General features: G+C 34.9%; 1 long non-coding RNA gene across 4 annotated transcripts in view; it reads left to right on the forward strand.

The window, feature by feature from the left end:
• LOC140626006 (uncharacterized) overlaps nucleotides 1-19,558 on the forward strand; it is a 79,717-nt gene that overhangs the window by 8,453 nt on the left and 51,706 nt on the right. For 3 of the 4 annotated variants that reach the window (XR_012025239.1, XR_012025240.1, XR_012025242.1), the window contains exons 3-4: nucleotides 3,053-3,214; nucleotides 17,292-17,344. This is a non-coding gene — a long non-coding RNA (uncharacterized lncRNA). Of the gene's footprint in view, nucleotides 1-1,193; nucleotides 1,233-3,052; nucleotides 3,215-17,291; nucleotides 17,345-19,558 lie in introns of all 4 variants that reach the window. The other variant, XR_012025241.1, reaches the window with a different exon arrangement.

The following is a 19,558-nucleotide window of genomic DNA, read 5'->3' on the forward strand; positions in this document are numbered from 1 at the left end:
CATTACTAGCACTGAATTTCAATAACTTCCTGCAGGCAAACACCTGGAGGCAATTACCTGTACTTGTCTGCTAGCAGACACAAATATGCTTTAGGATGGGAAAACTATATATCTGATTTTCTAAAAAAAAAAAAAAAAAAAGAGTCCAGCTCCTTTGTGTAATGTTTTACTTGTGTCTGAATGAAATGCTAGGTTATCCAGTCTAGGAATTTATCCTCCAACCTAGTACAGGCTGATAAACCCACTTTTTTGAGCACAGAATTTCTGATTATTAGATATTTCCTAGAAGTCTTATCCTCCATCTGATGTCAGAGCTCTTTTGCTCTCTTACAGGATATGGGTCAGTGACAGTGAGTGAAGGAAAATCAATAACTTACATGTTATGAAAAATGACAACACATTTACTTGAGATTCTTTAAAAAAAAAAAAAAAAAAGCTTGAGATTCTGTTCTAACAGACTCCCCAGTGTATTAAAAGAAGGGCAGGATCCAGGAAGGAAACAAAGTGCATGTAAAATTACATCACCCTTTATTTTAATATACATATGAATTTAACAATATCTTATAGATCTAGAGATGGTCTATAATGATAATTTTGGTGATGACTACTAGTTTAACTAAACCATGAAAGTTTTGCTCTTGTATTTCAATGTTGATGTTAATTACACTTTTAGGAGTATTAGAAATATCATCAAAATACTTTTGAAGAAAAAAATGCTTTTGAAGATTTACAATTATATGTACTGAAAATAATGTTTGAATATATCTTCATGATTTTATAGACTGCCCCAGTAAGGATATGCTTGTTAATCATTATGTATGCAAATAGATCTCTGTTTTTATTCAGTGTAACTTCTAAGTTTCACTGCTTTCTGATTGTTTTCTTATTTCAGGGAAAACTAAAGATGATTAGCAAGTTCTGAAGCTTCCTTTTTTAGCCTGACCAAATTTCAACAAAAATGTCATTTCTTTCTCTCATTCTTCTTCCTGTAATCTGTCATTTTTTACCCTTAAGGTATTTTTTAATCCTTACTTTTTATTTATTTACTTTATTTGCTATTTAGAAGCACAGCTTCCTTCAGCCTCTAATCCTTGTTTCCTAGATATATTTAACAATTCAATTCCAAAATACATTTTCTAAATTTCCATTGTACACATTATTAATGCATAAAGTTTCTGTTTTGTTTACCACAGAGTCTTCCTAGAGCACCTGTAAAAATATATTATTGGAAGGTAAATCATATTTTTCCATAGTCTTAGTGTTATAATTAGCTATTGCATTCCCAAGCAAGGACTTGTCATTAAATAAATTAAGAATATGACCAACAATAGACTGTAAACCTGAAACTATGACCACAACTCTTTTTAATGATTTAAAATACCACAGTGTTTTGTTCCAAGCCCAGCAGAATGTTAGGACTGGCAGAAATCTTAGAGATCATTGACTTTAACAGATGGATTTCACAGGTGAAATAAGAGAAACCAAGACCTACTGACTTTCTTGGGTCACACAGCTAGTTATCCATTGCCAGCTTGGTGTTGTCAACCTTCTTATTGCCTCCTAAATATAAGATTAAGATTAAGGTTCTGTCTTCAACATCTGGGCTGAAGGCTCAATCCTGAGATAGATGCTGGCTCTTCCCACCTCTCTCACTGGCATAATTTCTAATGCAAATTCTGTTTTCCCTTGAAGATAAGATGATGCCCCTTGGATGAAAAATTGAGTGATCCTACCTTCCACTGAATTGCTGTGGAATTCACACTTTCAGATGGTATAGATCACTGCTGAGGGTATATTACCATCATTGAAATATTTGTCTCACTCCTACTGTCTACCTAATATTTGAGGAAACACCCTATATCTGAATTGTAATGCTGATCTTTTATCTCTTAAAACTATTCACAATATCAGACATTCAATAAAATTTATTGCTTGAGCTGCTACATACCTTTGTCAGACTTTTCTGCTGGATTGCATTGTAGGGATAACCCAGAGTTAAAGTGTTTGCAGTACAAAGAATCACCAACTGAAAGTTCCCCATATTATTTTGTTCTTTTGTCAGGTTCTTGCATTCCCTTAATCTTGCTAGCGTGGGAGGTCATATTAAATAGATGTATTATTTGCTATTAGAAAGCTTGTAGTGATAGCAACTATATAAAACTCTTTGTGAAATCTTTATCAATAGAAAGTTATTCTTCTCTTGGGATGCCCCAAGGCCACCTAGTATCCAAACAGGATTCAGCATTGGCCATTTCTCTCACTTCTGGCTTAAGCTAACTGTCTTAAGATTCTCTGGTCTCATTTGATCTTTCAGATCACTGCAGAGATGTAACCTCTGTGGAATGGTCTACTAGTTCCTTGATCCAGTGTCTTTTCCATACATACCTTCTAATGATTTACTGCTATGGATGTTTACCCAGAGGGCCTTGGGCTTTCTCTGATCTTAGAGCAGTGACCCCAATGCTATAAAAGTGGTCTACTGGCCCATTGACTTCTTAATTACCACTTCTCTACTACTAGTTGACAATAAGGCCTGCCCAAGGCTGATTGATCAGCTAACACTGTGAAGCTTTAGCCAGTTGGTGAAACTCCCCATCTGTATGACTATCTTCTTTACCCCACAGATCGCTAGGTCTCTTTAGCCACCAAAGTAAAACATAAGAAAATCTAAACTTTGTCTTTCTTCCTTTCTTTTGAATCTAAAAGTTTTGAATAGGGACTTATGTCAGCTAGCTTTTGATGTATAACAAATCACCACAAAATGTATTAGCTTAAAATAATGATTTATTTTGCCCATAATTCCACAGGTTGTCAATTTTGTGGGCTCATTTGTGCAGTTCTTCTGGTCTTGGCTGGGTTCACTTGTGTGTGTATGGTCAGCTCCTGGGTTGGATGGGAGCTGGTTGATCTAGGATGGCTTTATCACATCCTAATAATAATATGAGGGGGTGTAGTTGGGTGGTGATAAAATCATAGAAGTCATGAAGATTATTCTTTTGGTACTTGTGCAAACACAAAAACATGTCTGATCTCTAACCTTTCCTTTCTCCAGTGAAGAAGACATTCAGTTGACCCACTCTAGCGTTGGAAGATCTGCCATTTAAAGAATGAAGTGGAAGTATATAAAACATGTATAGGCTAGCTCAAACTTTATCCATGTCCCCTACTCCACCTCAGCTGTACCAGAAGGCTTGTGGATGAATGATAAAGAATGGTAAATATTCATTCCAAAAACATATTTGGATTGGGACTTGTCTCAGGGGTAAATAAAAGCCCCTGGATCCCAGGGTGTCTTTTTTAACACTGGACCAGTCATCATTCATCACCTTTAGGATTTTATAATTGTTCCCTAATAGCCCAGACCCTAAAGGTCATTGTAGAAATCCAAACAAGTTTCCAAATTGCTGAATAGGAGGCCTCTTCCTCTGTGCCTCTCCAAATGGAGATATGCTGCAAGAGATGAGCTCATAGCAAACTGGCCTAATTTGGGGCACAGGGAGAAGGAGAAAAGGGGAAGAGCACAGCAAGCAGCCCATCCCTTGATCCCATGGCTCCACAGGCTCCACAGAGTTCCTTTGAAGGTGTCCTCGTCCCTGCCTATCCTCACTGTCTCAATGCCACTCTTTCACTCCATCCCAAGAGCCTTTCCCTGAAGTTTCCAGTATAATTGCTTTTATAAAAATGCATTGTTTATTCTCTAATGTCACTGGGCCCTTATTTTCAGATTTTTTTTTAAATATTGAATTTATCCTTGGGCTAAAAATAGAGTGATATAACAAAAGAAAAAGTAGAGCAGATATTAATAATAGAAAACAAACACACTATGAAGAAAATCAACAAAACTAAATGCTCTTTGATCAGGAATAAAAGAGGGCAGAATTAATCAACGTCAAAAGCCAAAAAAAAATTCAATTTTGAAAAAAAATCATAATTATTATGAGAACATTAGCATCTGGGTGGTTCAGGCAGTTAAGTGTCTGACTCTTAATTTCAGTTCATGATCATGAGGTAATCATCTCAGGGTTGTGGGATGGAGCCCTGTGTAGGGCCCTGTGTTCACTGGGAGCCTACTTGAGATTCTCTCTTTCCCTCTGCCACTCCCCCTTCTCTAAAAATAAATAAATAAATCTTTTTTTTTTTAAAGTATTATCCTAACACTTTTGAAAATGTAGATAAAATGGACAAATTCTTACAGAAAATATGAGCTGCATACAAGGAGAAGTAAATTCTGTCCGTAGTCCTTTTCCTAAGGAAATTGAACCCATAATCAAATGCTTCCCATAAGGGAAACTCTCAATAACCAAAAAACAAAAGACACTGGTTTTTATCAAACTTTTGAATAGAACAAGAGGGAATATTCATCATTTTATGAGACCAAGACAACCTTGATTAGGAACCAACCAAACAAACAAAATCCCAAAGAAAATATGAGCAAAAAAATCACAGGCCAATCTTGCTCATAAACATAGAAAAATACAAATTCATCTTTAAGGAAACTTTTCATAAAACCGGAGTAGGCTACATACTTTCCAAATGCCTAGCAGGAAAAAAAAAAAACAAAACACACTCAAAAAAGGAAAAGTTGTTCAATAGGAAAATTCTGGAAAGAAACAATGTCAGATATAAAGCAGAAAGCATGAAACAAGATGACAGAAACAAGTGACTATGTCAAAATAAAAATATGAATGGATTAAACTATTTTGTTAAAAAAAGATGAAGATTCTCAAATTGGAAAAAAGATAAAATGTAATCTTATTGTTTATAAGATTCATTAAAGGTGAAAATAAGGAAATGAGTCAATGTATCCTAGGCAAAGATCAATTTAGAGAGTACTATTTGTCAATTTAAAAAAAGGCACAAAATACAGTAAATGCTACAATATGCTTAACCTTAAAAAACATTGTGCTCCCTTTAAGAAGCCAAACATATTGTATGATTCTATTTATAAGAAACCTTAAAAAAACAGACAAATAATTAGAGACAGAGACTATAGTAGCTTTGCTTAAAGCTGGGGAGGGCAATAAGGAATTATTCACATGTCGTTTTTTTTTAGTAGGATGAAAATATTTTAAAGTCAGTTGTTTAAAGCTGGCAATTAACTTCTGAAAAATGTATTTAGGAGAAAGTGCAGCCAGAGACAGAGACATTAGAGCCTGGAGAAAGAAGGGGAAAATTAGTTAAGAGCTATTTCTTAAAGGCAGAAATTAAGAAAATACTAGAAGAAGAAATCAAAGACAATGTAGAGACAAAATATAAATATACAGAAGTTTTTTAAAGAATACACAATCACTGTTTAATAAATATGTTAAAAAATAAAAATAAAAAAATAAAAATAAAAAAATAAAGTCAGTTGGTGATGGCTACAAAATTGTAAAAATCATTAAATCATACACTTAAAACAGATGAATTTTATGATATGTAATGATGTCTCAATAAAAGTGTTAAAAATATCAATTTATGATAAGCATAGGGTGGGACCCAAATAAATGATTTTATAGTGATACAATAAAGCTTGCCAAGTCATAAACTTTTATATGTAAATAGGGCTGCACAAAATAGACACATAAAGAATACTAGAAAAATTCACTTTCAAAGAAAACTATTGAATTAGTATCTGTAGCATGATCCCATTAAAAAAAACACACCTTAGTATTTGTTTGTATGTATTTGTTAAAAAAATATAGAAGAGCATACCCCAGAGCTTCTAACATTTTTTTAAAGATTGTATTTATTTATTCATGAGAGACACACAGAGAGAGGCAGAGGCGTAGGCAGAGGGAGAGCAGGCTCCCTGTGGGGAGCCTGAAGCGGGACCCGATCCCAGACCCCGAGATCACAATCTGAGCCAAAGGCAGATGCTTAACCAACTGAGCCACCCAGGTGCCCCTATTACATAATTTTGAAAATGAGCTTTATCACTGTTGTAATTAAAGTAAAATTCTCAACTCAGTCTTTGAGTTGAGGCAAGCAATACCATCAAGCAGGCAACAATGTAAGTATGAAGATGAAAGATTTGATAATATAATTAGAAATGATGATTCAATTTCATTCTGTCTCCTGAAAGAGAGATAACTCTAGTCTTCTAGCACCCGCAGAATGCCAGACACTGACAGTCATCATAAATAGGTCCCTGCAGTGATCTGCTAGGAAGGAAACACGGGGCGTGTTTTGTCAACACTCTCCCAAGGTTGGATGTTAGTAAGGAAGGACCTCAACTACTTCCATCCTACTGGTACAAAATAGACCAAATAAATACAGAAAAGTTACTTCAATAAATAATTCAAGACATTTTTGAGCAGGTGTTTTTGTAGAGCTTGTATTTTGACTTCCTTTAGCAGAGCTATCTTTGAGAATGTTCATGTCCTATGTCAGCTGCAGGATGGCATGTATCACCTCCCAGGCCGCTGTGACCCTCGTCACAGCTTGGGGAGGCACAATCCACAGGAGGGTCAGACAACTAGCTTGGATGATCACTTCTGTGGTGCTGGTCATCAATACTTTATCCCATTCTCCCACCCTCCACTGGCTCTGAGGCAAAACAAAATGGCTTGGCATGCAGGGAGACGTCTATCCTGTCCTGTTCCAAGAAGGAGAGGAACCTGTACCATCGCTGATGGTGTTTTTGTGAGTTTTATTCTTTGGGGTTGGAAGTTTTTTTGAGAGCCATCTCAATAAACTATAGTGCCACTAATTCAGTATTGGTCATGGAACTTTTTTTTGGCTAAGGATTGTGCCACTCTTAGCTCTAGTGAGAAAGAACTACAGATTAAATCCCAAATCCAGAACCCATGACAACCTCTTTCCCAAATCAATAACTGAGAACAATCTTAATAAACACTCCAAAGCAGAAGTGATTCAAGTAGATTTTGTGATGACAGTGCTGTATGGGTAACTCAAGATTTAAAATTGGAAAACAAAACAAAAACAAGAACCCAAAAACCTTTCTTCCTCTAAACTCAACTAAGTGAAAATATTAAAATATTAAATGTCACCTTGCTAAATGACATTTGAGTAAAAAAGAAAGAAATCAAATATGCAATTACAGGTTTAGTAATATTAAGAATTTAGACATGGACCATAATGAAAACATTTATCATCACCTACAAGGAAAGCTATACCCTGAGGAGAAAAAGTCTTCTTGGGGTGCCTGGCTCAGTTGGTTCGGCATCTGACTCTTGATTTTGGCTCAGGTCATGATCTCAGGGTCATGAGATTGAGCCCTGAGTCAGACTCTACCCTGAGTCTGGAGCCTACTTAAGGTTCTCTCTCTGCCCCCCACTCTGCTCATGTACAGTCTATCTCTCTCTAAAAAAACAAATAAAATATTAAAAAAAGAAAAAAATCATCTTTAATGCTTCCTGCCCCCCCACCTTTATTGAGATATCATTGACCAGTAAGAATTCTATATATTTAAGGTATACAATGTGATTGACATGATATACATATACATTGTGAAATGATGACCCAAACTAATTAACACAACCAACACCTCATGTGTGTGTGTTACCATTATGTGTGTGTTTGTGTGTGTGTGTGTGTGATAATCCTTACCACCTACTCTCTTAGTATAGAGTAGTATCTACTCTCCAAGTATGGTCTACAGAATTATTAATTATAGTCATCTTATTGTACCTTAGATCCCCAGAATTTATTCATTTTATAACTGAAATCTTAAGTGCTTTTTTTATCACTAAACCACAATGAATAAAACAAAAAATAAATATTTAACTCAAGAAGCTAATATTACAACAAAAGGAACCTAAGAAAAGGAATGAAAAAATTATTAAATGTAAAAGGCTCATAAATCAGAAGAATAAAACATTGACCAATACAAGAGATTGTCTCTTAAACAGTCCAGCAAAATTGATAAATACCTGGCAAGGTCAATTAAGAAAAATAAGAACAAAAATACAAATATGTATAATTAGTAACAATAAAGAATAATCACAGTTGAAAAGAGATTTAAGTTGAATTTAGAAGAGGATACTCAAATTTAGAAGAAGACTCTTCTAAATTGAGAAGAGTCCTCTTCTATAGTGATATGGATGCATCCAAAGGAATGGTCCATAGCGGTCTTCAAATAAAATCATGGAGAATCTACTTTTACCTAAAATTTGGAGAATCAACTCTCCTAATGCCGAAGCTTAAATTTCAGTGGACCCTCAGGCTCACCTCGTCTGTGTGTCAGACCTGCGTCACCTTGGGATTTCACCATGCTGAAGTGTTGATATTCACGTCCTTGGCCTTTCTTCACTCAGTGTATTGGCACATATTTGGTTAATACATACTTAGCTAAATGGTATTTAGATGAAATTACTTAAAAAGTAGAATCTTTAAAATGGTCTGAAATGAGTTTTGGAATTATTATGAATATATTTTGTGTTCTTCAGAGATACCTCCCAGTTGCCTTTTGGCAAAATATTTAAAAGACTTTTTTTTTCTTTTTTTAAACCAAGAGTCTTCATACTGGGCTAAGTAGAGACTTTTTAAAGGGGATACAATGTGAAGTTTAAAGGACACAATATACAGAGAACAACTTTGTTATATCCTCTTCCCTGGTGTAATGTAGGTTTCTTTTTTTCTTATCTCCCCTTTCAAAATAGCTTTGTCCCACTTTACAAAAGAAAGTTGAATTGGTTAGGATGGTCTGGGAAACTTCAAAATCTCAGTGGCTTAAAACACAGATGTTTATTTCTCATTTATGCTGTACCTTCCACCAGGGAAGGTTTGGGTCTTTATATCACGTTGTCCTCACTCTGACCCTCACTCCATGGTCAATGGATGGAAGGTTGCGAATCATCGTGGCAGAAAGAAAAGAGAACTCTGGAAGGTCTTGTAGTGGAATTTAATGCTCCTGCTTAGAAAGGACATACATCACTTTCCTTTACAATGCAGTGGCCAGAACTAGTTTGTCTACCATGAGCATGGAAAGTACAAAGTCTGGACAGCTTCAGTGAACAGCATTAAGACTCCCCCGATTTATCCCCCTGGCAGTGCATGGCCTCTTGTCCACAGGAATTTCTAGGATATTAAACAAAGGAACTTGTGGAAATACTGTTTTTTTGCAAAGTCTCCTTTTATAATTAGTCTATGAATCAATATAAGTCTATGGAGTTTCTAGTTTTTTTCTTTCTCATACATATTTCTTTTTAAAGGTACAGCCAGTGTATTAGGAACAAGGGTCTTTGCTCATGGGAGATTGTTTTGAGATCCGATCTTGCAGGGAGTGGAGAGCGATGGATATTGTCTTTTACAGTTTCCCCTCTTGTTCTAACAAGGACTGTCAAAAAGTGCATTACTCTCTGAGGAAAAGGTTAGAGAAGGCAAAGCAAAGGGGACATTGGCAAGACATATTGTAGCAGAAAAGACTATTTCTTTTTTCTTTCATTTGTTTAAATGTGAGCCATTTTCTTTGGCTATTCTCAACACTCATCCCTAGGACTCACTCACTAGAAAGAAAAGCATATTCAGGGAACAAGTGAAGATTGCTAGTACTATTTGCTTTAAAAGTAATTGGGATCCAAATTTTGGGGATTATACTAAATTTTTTTCATTTTGGATTTGGTATATATTACTCAATACTTGGTTATAGCTTGTTATATCAAGTCGTATCTTAAAAATATTGCATTTCTAGACTTTTTTCTACTTCATTAAAATTTCAAATTAATAAGATAGCTTCTAAAATAATTTTTAGCACTTTGTAAAATCTTCTTTCATAAAATGTAGAAATGTTTTATAGTGTGAACAAAAAAGTTTTTTTTTTAGATTTTATTTATTTATTTGATAGAGAGAGGGGGCACATTCAGAGGGAGATGGAGAGAGAGAAGCAGACTCTGTGCTGAACAGAGAGCCTGACTCTGCTCTATCCCAGAACCCTGGGATCATGACCTGAACCAAAAGCAGACACTTAATTGAGCCACCCAGGTACCCTTATAATGTGAACAAAATTAATGCAGCTATTTTAGGATCTTTACACATGATTTTTGGTTAATAATTCTAAAGACCAAATGTCAAAATCTAAATACATGCATGTATATAACATTTAATAGATACTATGATTTTACTATATTTCTCCCTTTATAGTAACATCATGTTAGCTATACACTGCACTATAAGAGATCAAGACATTTTAAAGTGTATAGATTTATTTTTTTAAATTTATAAAGTAGAAGGATTTAGCATATTGAATCTACCCAATTTTAATCTTAATCACTCTTAGTAAACTATATTACAAAGGATATTCCATAATTTACAGTGTTTTTTAAAGATAACATTCCTTGAAATAAATATTAACATATTTATTTGAACTGAAAAATGCAGTGTTTCTCTGACACAAAGTAAATCTAAATCTGATTCACTTGATAGATTTGAAAACAAAGAAAGGCTTTGCTAAGGAAGTTTCAGAGCAGACATTTCCCACATGTTGAATGCCCTAAATCTTTAGTTCTAGAGATATTAATAAAATACACATTTAAAGGTTGTGACACGGTAAAAATAATCTTTACAAAAATACTGTATTGAAAGGTTCTGAAATGAAAAAAAGAATTTTCTCAACTCCTCATTCAAAAATAAGTTCTTATTTGAAGTATAACATATGTACAGAAAAAGTGCACAGATCATGAGTGCATAGTTTCAGGAGTTATCACCAGTTAAACCCACCTGTGTATTTTTTTTACCACCCAAAAATAGAGCACGACTAGTGTCTCAGAAGTCTCCCTTATGCCTCTCCTAATCCACCATTGTTTATTAATAAATAGTTTTGAACACATTGTCAGTAAGAACAAACTAAATCCGAAAGAAAAACAAACAACAAAAAGAATAGGCATAGTAGATTACATTGGTCAGCAAACATTCACTTCCCCACCCCATATATCATCCCTGAGAAGACTATTCACCCCACCTCAGTGAAACAGGGCTTGGTCATCTGACTTCCTTTGGCCAATGGAATGTGGGCAGGGGGGCAGTGTTCCAACTCTGAGCCCAGGCTTTAAGATGCACACATCATGCCCACTAATGTGAGGAGAACATGCTCACTGCACCTTCATTCTACACCCCCAAAAGCAACAATGCAAAACAGATCTGAATTGCCCCAGTTGACCTACATACTTGCCAGAGACAGAAATAACCACTTTTTGTTATATGCCACTGAGATTTTGTTGGTAACACAGCAAAGGCTGACTCATATAATAATCATTTGGTAGATCTCAATAAAGCCTAAGTGAATGAACTCTAATGACCGGGTAACACATCCATTCTTTGCTTTCAACAAAATCGAAGAATGAATTAGAATTGTCAAAAGATAGATTATTAAAAGTAATTTCATCAGTGGGTGACTTTTTGGCATATGATCCAGAAGTGGTTAAACAAATTGAACAGCATTGCTAAAATAAAACTTCTATTCCAATCTATTTATATGAGCAAGGTTTCTCAGGGCTTACATCTAGAAACATGAAATATATAAATAGAATTGTGAGCTCTGTCTCATTCAAGCCATAAGCAATATTTATCTTTAATACAGCAAAATAACCCAACCTTATTCATGTCATTAAGCACTTTTCCCCCCAATGGTTAAAAAAAATTGTTTAATGATTATTTATGGAAATTTGTAATATAGTTAAGTTGTTTTGACCAATTATGTACTACTAACAATTGCAATGATAGCTCTACCCAAGAGGCAATTAACACTTAGAGCCTTATGTTCATTCACAGGTAATTATAAAATTAAACTTTCAATTTATGTGCATATTTTTATTGTAGAAAATAATGGTGATAAACGTAGTTTCAAGAATAAACAAATTCTCTGGGGGAGGGAGTAGTGGAAGCTGGATAGAAATATAAATCCAAGGATAAAAGAGATGAAGCACAGTTTCCCATAATTAAATAAAATCTGATTCATATATTTAAAAAATAGGATAGTGGTATCAAATTGTTGTGGCATTGGGATGCCACTGGATATAATATGATCTACATTTTATTCTTAAAATATTAATAGTTACCAAATTCCATAATCTTATCTTTGTGAATTTATAAACTTGTGCTGAAAACGAGGAGCTAAATATAAAGTACCTGAGATTTCATTTCCTCTGAGAGGGGAATTAAGTTTGAGAATTACCAGTATAAGCTACTGGTGAGTTACACATGTTTCCTTGATAAAGACAAGTATTTGGAATTAGCTGATCACTTCTATGAAGGTAAATGGTAGTCAGTTGTATCAACTCAGAAGACAACAATATTAGCCCAATCTACCACTCAAAAGTAAAGGTGATGTTTTTACATGGAAGTAGAAAGTAACTGTTTTATAAAAACGACAACAACAACTTCTACTGTGGAGACAATATTCTGGGGATCAATTTGGAAACGTTTCCATCATTATACAATTTTGTTACTGAAACCCGTATATGTCACTTAAAAAATTCTTGTATCTGCATATCTAAAAACCTGGACTGCAAAATAACCTCATCTACTTTTAAAATATTCAAAATATGCAGTCTTAGTGGTTTTTAAAATTCATTTGTTAAAAATATAAAAATTATATGTAAAATTATGATTATTTTAAGAGGCCAAACTAAAAATAAAATTAAATAAAAAAGATCAAACTGATTGGCTTCAGGGAAGCTGAGCACTTCTTAATATTTCCAGCAGTATCTATATAATCGATGAATGAAACGGAAAAAAAAAGTGAATATAATGATTTAGTAAGCTTGTTGTGATTTATTTTTTCCAATTTGAAACTATATGTATTTGTGAGGTATTGTTATTACTAAGATAGCTTTTAAAAAATACCAAAATTGGGGGGGGCTAGGTGACTCAGTTGAACGGCTGCGGTAGGCTCAAGTCATGGGATCAAGTCCAGAGTGCTCTTAGGCTCAGTGGAGAGCCTGCTTCTTTCTTTACCCCCTCCCCCCCAACTCATGCTTTTGCACCCTATCCCTCTCTCTCAAATAAATAAATGAAATCTTAAAAAAAATCAAAACAAATTGAATTTAGAAAAAGGTCTTTGATCTCTATATCAGAATGTATCACATGAAGATTAAAATATAACAATAAGGCCTATTTAATCACAAGACTCTTACTAAAATATTTTTTCTGACTCTTACTAAAATATTAAGACAATTTCATGCCAGGAGGTGGGAGAAATGGGGAGATGTTATAAGATGAATGATTTCTGGGGATCCAGTGTACAGCATGGTAATAATAGCTACTAATATGGTATTACATACTTAAAAGTTACTAATGAATAGATATTAAATGTTCTTATCACAAAAAAACAAATAATAATTATGTGATGTGATGAAGGTGCTAGCTAATTATTTTGCTATGTGTGTGTCAAATCAACACATTATACACAGATTTAATACAATATTATATGTCAATTATGTCTCAGTAACACTGGAAAAATATACTGTTTTAGAGGCACAAAAAGGTTATTTTTACTAAGACCATTTTTTATTGGTCTACAAAGTTCAAAAATTACTTTTAAGTAGTTTATTTCATCTTTATCTCATCCTTAAAATTTTTCTATTACCAACTTTGTTTTATAATTGAATGTAACCCATGAATATAGTAAGCAGTAAATATGTGAAATTATTAAATAAGTATATTGAGGTGATATTAAGGTTGTAAGGATAAATCATTGGGAGCCTCTTCTCTATAAAACTTGATGAGACTGAGTTAGAATATCATAAAGAAATAGATTGTCAGCATGGAATATATAAATAACCAAAATTGGCTCAATATGTAGAGGATCCATCATGAATAAAATTGAAAAAGATAATTATCCCCCCAAATTTGCCAAAACCAGATGATTTTATGGATGTTATTTTAAACTCTGAAATTATAGAGTTCTTTTGCAATTTAAAATGTCCCAGAGCATAAAGAAAGATGGAAATCTTCCCAGTTTATTTTAACCTTATACCAAAACCTGATAAAATTATCACAATGAAAGAAAACTACAGCTAAATTTCACTTATGATTATAGAGGAGAAAAAATCCTAAATAAAATATCATCCATCTAAATGTATTAAAAGAACAACAAATTACTAGTATAGTAGAGTTTATGCTTGGAATCAAGGATCATGTAGCAAGAAATCTATTAATGTAATAGATACAAATGATAAAAAAAAGTCATGTCAATAGATGCCCTTCAAAAATACCCAGTTAGTTCAACATCCATGTTTGATAATATATTTAAAGGAAGTAGAAAGAATATTCCTTGAATGTTTCATATATACAAATATTTTTTTCACACATACACAAATACAAATGAAAATAAATATGTAGGTACTTAAATGGGTTTTTCTGTGTCTCCCTCCCTCCCTCCCCCCTCCCTCCTGCTCTCTCTTTCAGAGGCATTCCTATAAAGTCATAAATACTGATACAAACAGTTATCTGCTATTTCGAGATGTTGGAATCTAAGCCAATATAAGGAGAAAAGCTAAATAGGCTGTAAACTACTCAGATGAAATAAAGTATCAAGTGGATACCAGTTTTCAGTTGAGAACTTACTACAATAAATAAGAAAGTTTAGTAAAATGGCCATTTGCAAAACACACAACACAGACAGACCTATTGACTATAAAACAGTTTTCCAATAATAGCCAATGATATCCAGGAAGAGAAGCCTTCACAACAAGAGCAAGTGTGAATTAGCTGGACATATGCTTAATTAGAATTGCAGAGATCCATAGGAAAACATTTACAACATTTTCCAAGGGCAACTACAAAAAAGTGATGTTGCTAGATCAGAAGACTCGATGTTGCTATCGTTTTTTTTTTTTTTTTTTTTTTTGTGGAATTACATACAAATTTATCAGAATTCTAGCGGGCTTCTCTTTATAACACATGACTGAGTGATACCAAAGTTCAATAACAAAAATAAACAAACTGCAAAAACCATGGACATTCCAAAAACTAAGCATGAAAAGAGATTTTACTCTCATGTTTTTCAAAATATATTATCAAAATATAATAGCTAAAAGTGGAACTGAAATAGAATGATAAAACAAGATAAAAATCCTAAGGTTCCAAGCATACTTAAAAGTTTAGTATATGCTAAGATCTTTATTAGCAACAGGAAAACAATACATATTATTTAAAAATAGTGTTAAAACAATTGGTTAACCACTTTGGGGTGGGGGAGACAAATTTCCCACCCCATCCCATAATCTAAAATAAGTTCCATGTAGATTAAAGATTTTGAATATGAAAAATAAATTGTTTATACTTAACAGGAATTCTCTAAGCATGGATCCAGGGGTCAGATCCAGGTTTTGTGAGACTCAATCAATTTTAGAGCTTTCATTAAACTAAATAATTTAAAAACATGAATGTAAAATTAGAAAAAAATGGATTAAAATTGCTTAAATTGGGGGGGAGGAGCAAGATGGCGGAAGAGTAGGGTCTCCAAACCACCTGTCTCCACCAAACTACCTAGAAAACCTTCAAATTATCCTGAAAATCTATGAATTCGGCCTAAAATTGCTTAAATTATTCATTAAAACATAAGGAGTACTAAGTACTCTTAAAATTTAAAATTACTTGATTAATTTGCATTATTTTTCCATTAGCTTTACTGAGGTAAAATTGACAAAACTGTAAGATTTTTAAAGTGTACAAGTAATGATTTGATAAACATATATAGTGTGAAAGGATGTCCCTTATTGAGTTAATTCACATATTATCACCTCCATATTTACTTTTATTTTTTGGCAAGTGCTTTCTCTTCTTTCTTTTCTTTCTTTCTTTTCTTTCTTTCTTTCTTTCTTTCTTTCTTTCTTTCTTTCTTTCTTTCTTTCTTCTTTCTTTCTTTCTTTCTTTCCTTCTCTGTTTCTCTCTCTCTTTCTTCTTTCAAAATTTGAGAGAGCGAGAGAGAGTATGAGTGAGAAGAGCAGAGGGAGAGAGAGAATCTCAAGCAGACTCTGAGCTCAGCACTGAGCCTGATGTGGGGCTTGATCCTAGGACTCTGAGACCATGACTTGAGCCAAAACGAAGAGTCAGATGCTTAACATACTGCTCCACCGAGGCACCCCAGCAAGTGCGTTATTTCTTTTTTTTTTTCAAACTGTTGTTTTCTTAAAACCATTAGTATTAATTAATTAATTTGGATTTTATTATTTGTGAAAGACACAGAGGCAGAGAAGGGGGGGGAGAAGCAGGCTCCATGCGAGGAGTCCGATGTGGGACTCAATCCTGGGACTCCGGGATCACTCCCTGAGCCAAAAGCAAAAGCCCAACCACTGAGCTACCCAGGCATCCCAAGTGCATTATTTGTTAAGCAATTTGTTAAGCAGCATATATAAAGTAATTGGTAGAGTCTGCTTTAATGATGTTTGACCTCAGTATTCAAAATGTTGCATAGAAAATAAGGAGTTTCCCAATTAGTCAATTTGAAATAAAGAAGGCCAATTATTATACAGAAAATAACACTTCAAAAAAGCAGAGCAAATTGACAAAGTCACAGGGAGTGAATGAGAGAAAATGTAATTTAGGGACATGCAGGAGAAAGATCATCAGAGACTAGGAAATGGGAAGCAGAGGAACAGGTGTACAGCAACCAAACTAATTACTCGGCCAAGGCAAGTGTGTCTGACAACAGAAAGAGGGACAGGCCTACCCAAGAGTTGTCCTGTGATATGTGCAAGAAAGAACCCAATACAAAAAAGGGGGGGCAGATTTTGGAAAAAAAATAAGATGAGCTGGGATGAACAGAACAAGTCCATGTGATGGTCACATACGATAACCACACTGTCGTATGCCAGGGATGATAATGGAGACATCTAACCAATGATGTGACAACTGAAATGAGGAAGGTCAGAAAGCTTTCCAAAGGGCCAGGATGGCAAAGGAATAAAATATCACGTGTCCACCAGGAGGGAGAGAGGCACACAGGCAGTAGAAAAATGGGGGAAACACATTGCAGTGGATGATCACAGTACACTCAGTGAATTATCTGGCACAGATGAAATGACAAACAACAACAAAACAACATGGGAACAGTCTTACTGTCCTCTGGGGTGGTCATCCTCCTGACTCCTGCAGAAACCAGGGGCACAAGGAAGCCACTTCGGAGGAACCATGGAGGCCGGAGCATAGTGTTTCCATCGCAGGCTGAAATCTCTTCTAGCTTCTTTTACCTCGGGAAAAAGGAGCAAGAGAAAGAGTCAGGCTGTCATCTTCTATCCAAAACCTTCTAGGGTTTTTCTTTGCCTTCAGAACACAGCCTTCTGAACACAGCATCCAAATCCCTTCATAATAGGAAACGAGCGTAAGATCTATTTGCTATTTTTTTTCAGATTTGTTATGGCATGAAAATCATCATTTCAAGAACTTCTTGGCAGGAGCTAAGGTAAAAAAAAAATAACTTTTATATTTGAACAGGCTTGCCTTTAGCCTGTTTTTCAGAAGTCAAGACAGTTAACAGCTTCAGTCTTGTGGAGTGACTGGACTTGGAGTCACTTGGAGTGACTGGACTGCCCAGCCCACTCCCCAGAGGCAAGAATGCAGGGGCTGAGGGCTCACAGCTCATGGTTCTCAACTCCCAGAGCAGAGGTGAGGGCACCGTGGCTGCCGCAAGTTCCATGGAGCCAGTGGTTGATGGGGACATTGAGAAAAGGCCACGTTGTATTTGTTTCAGTGTTAAAGGCCAAGAAACAATAAAGATTTGCTAAGGAACCGGTCAAGACAAAATAGATGACACAGTAGAGAGCCAAAGACATACCTATCTGGCAACAACTTAACGGTGGTCCGAGAGGCAGTAAAGAGATGGTCCTCTGACCACAGACGAGATGACAATGTTCCATTGAGACAGGGGAGTTAGAACACCTGCTAAGGGGACAAACAGCTACCAGTGCTAAGTGGACATGTACAGTGTCCTTTGGATAGGAGTCATATGGGAATGGGTGTGTGTGTATGAAAGATTTCATTTTATAACAAGAAGCCAAATGCCAAAAATGCATGCTAACATCACTGATTTTTTTTTTAAAGATTTTATTTATTTATTTGAGAGAGAGAGATAGCAAGTGCGTGAGTGAGGTGAAGGGCAGAGGGAGAGGGAGAAGCAGATGCTCCACTGAGCGGGAAGCTTGACGATGCAGGGACATGGGGATGTGGGACTCGATCCCAGGACCCCCGGATCATGATGAGAGCTGAAGATAGACGCTCAACCACTGAGCCACCCAGGTGCCCCTCAATGACTTTTTTTTTCCTAACATGCCAATTTTAGGGACCTTTTAAAGCCACATATTCCACACTATCTTCATCATCATTGATAGCAACTCATAAGTGAGATCATCATCATTTGCTTACTCCTTATTCCTGTGGGGCATTCATATTCCCATCTCAGCATATGGCTACACAGTAACATGGGCCAGAAATCCAGGAGTCATTCTAGATCCTTCTCTCTTTTGTACTTTGACCTCCAGATAATTTAACTTCCTTTCTCTCTTTATATATATATATATATATATATATATATATATATATATATATATTTATCTACTACTTTTCATAAAAATTTGATAGTATGTCTTCTCTGTTGGAGTGTAAGTTCACTGAGAAAGAGCTTAATTCCCATTTTTCACTTCCATCGCTTCTTGCATTCATTGCCTTAAACACTCAAACATGTCATGTTATATTTTTTTTCAAAGGTCAAGGATTTAAAATGTCAATACTCAAAGGCTGACAAAATTGGCCTTGTACATATGATGGTTTGTTCCCTGATGGCTGTCCAGAGTAAAGTTTTACGACTCCTTCTCTGCTATACCAGCAGGCCTTGTTCAGTGATAGGTGACAGACACCTCACCATATCATCCAAGCCTATGGATGGTGCCCCTTCAAGTTGGGATGTCTTCAGAGCATCCGCATTTTGAACACATGCAATACAATAATTAGCATTGCATATTAGAGGGTAAAACTAATCAGTAACTCTTAGAATTACTGCAAAAAAAAATGTTTCTAGATTTATACACCAAATTTCACTGTGCTGCATATAAGTAAATCGCAATCCTTATGCTCAATAATCTTCTACTTTAAAAATAGGTAAGAATGACACATCTAGAGATGGATAAGACCGTAGATAAACAAAATGAGTGCTTCTGACTTGGTTCCAATGGAAACATTTCAATCTAACTTAAGAAACTCCTAACTCTTTTCTTTCTCAAAGCTTTGTTTTTTATCTCGTTTATATGATTGTTATCATGGAAACTAAGAGAATCATTCATTTGACTTTACCTTTTGATTAATCCTATTCTTCTATAATTATTTTTCTTTTTGTTTTTTTATAATTCTTTTTCGACTCTCATCATGGCAGGAGGTGATTCAGAGAAATCTCTCAATGCAAATGATGCCACGGTAATTTTCTATCTAGTTTTGGCTCTTCTTCTTCTTTTTTTTTAAACTGTTAATCACTTGGAATCATCCTCTATTTTACTTGTTTTGTTCCATTGTTTGCTTTCCCCCCTTGAAACCAACTTATTTGAGAAAACGAAAGCACTAAATTTCATTCTGGAATCACTTTATTGCATTTGGTTTGAGGAGCTGATATTCGTTTGTGAATTTCTTG

This window comes from Canis lupus, chromosome 37 (genome assembly GCF_048164855.1).
Source record: "Canis lupus baileyi chromosome 37, mCanLup2.hap1, whole genome shotgun sequence".
In the NCBI taxonomy this organism is placed as follows: Eukaryota; Metazoa; Chordata; class Mammalia; order Carnivora; family Canidae; genus Canis; species Canis lupus.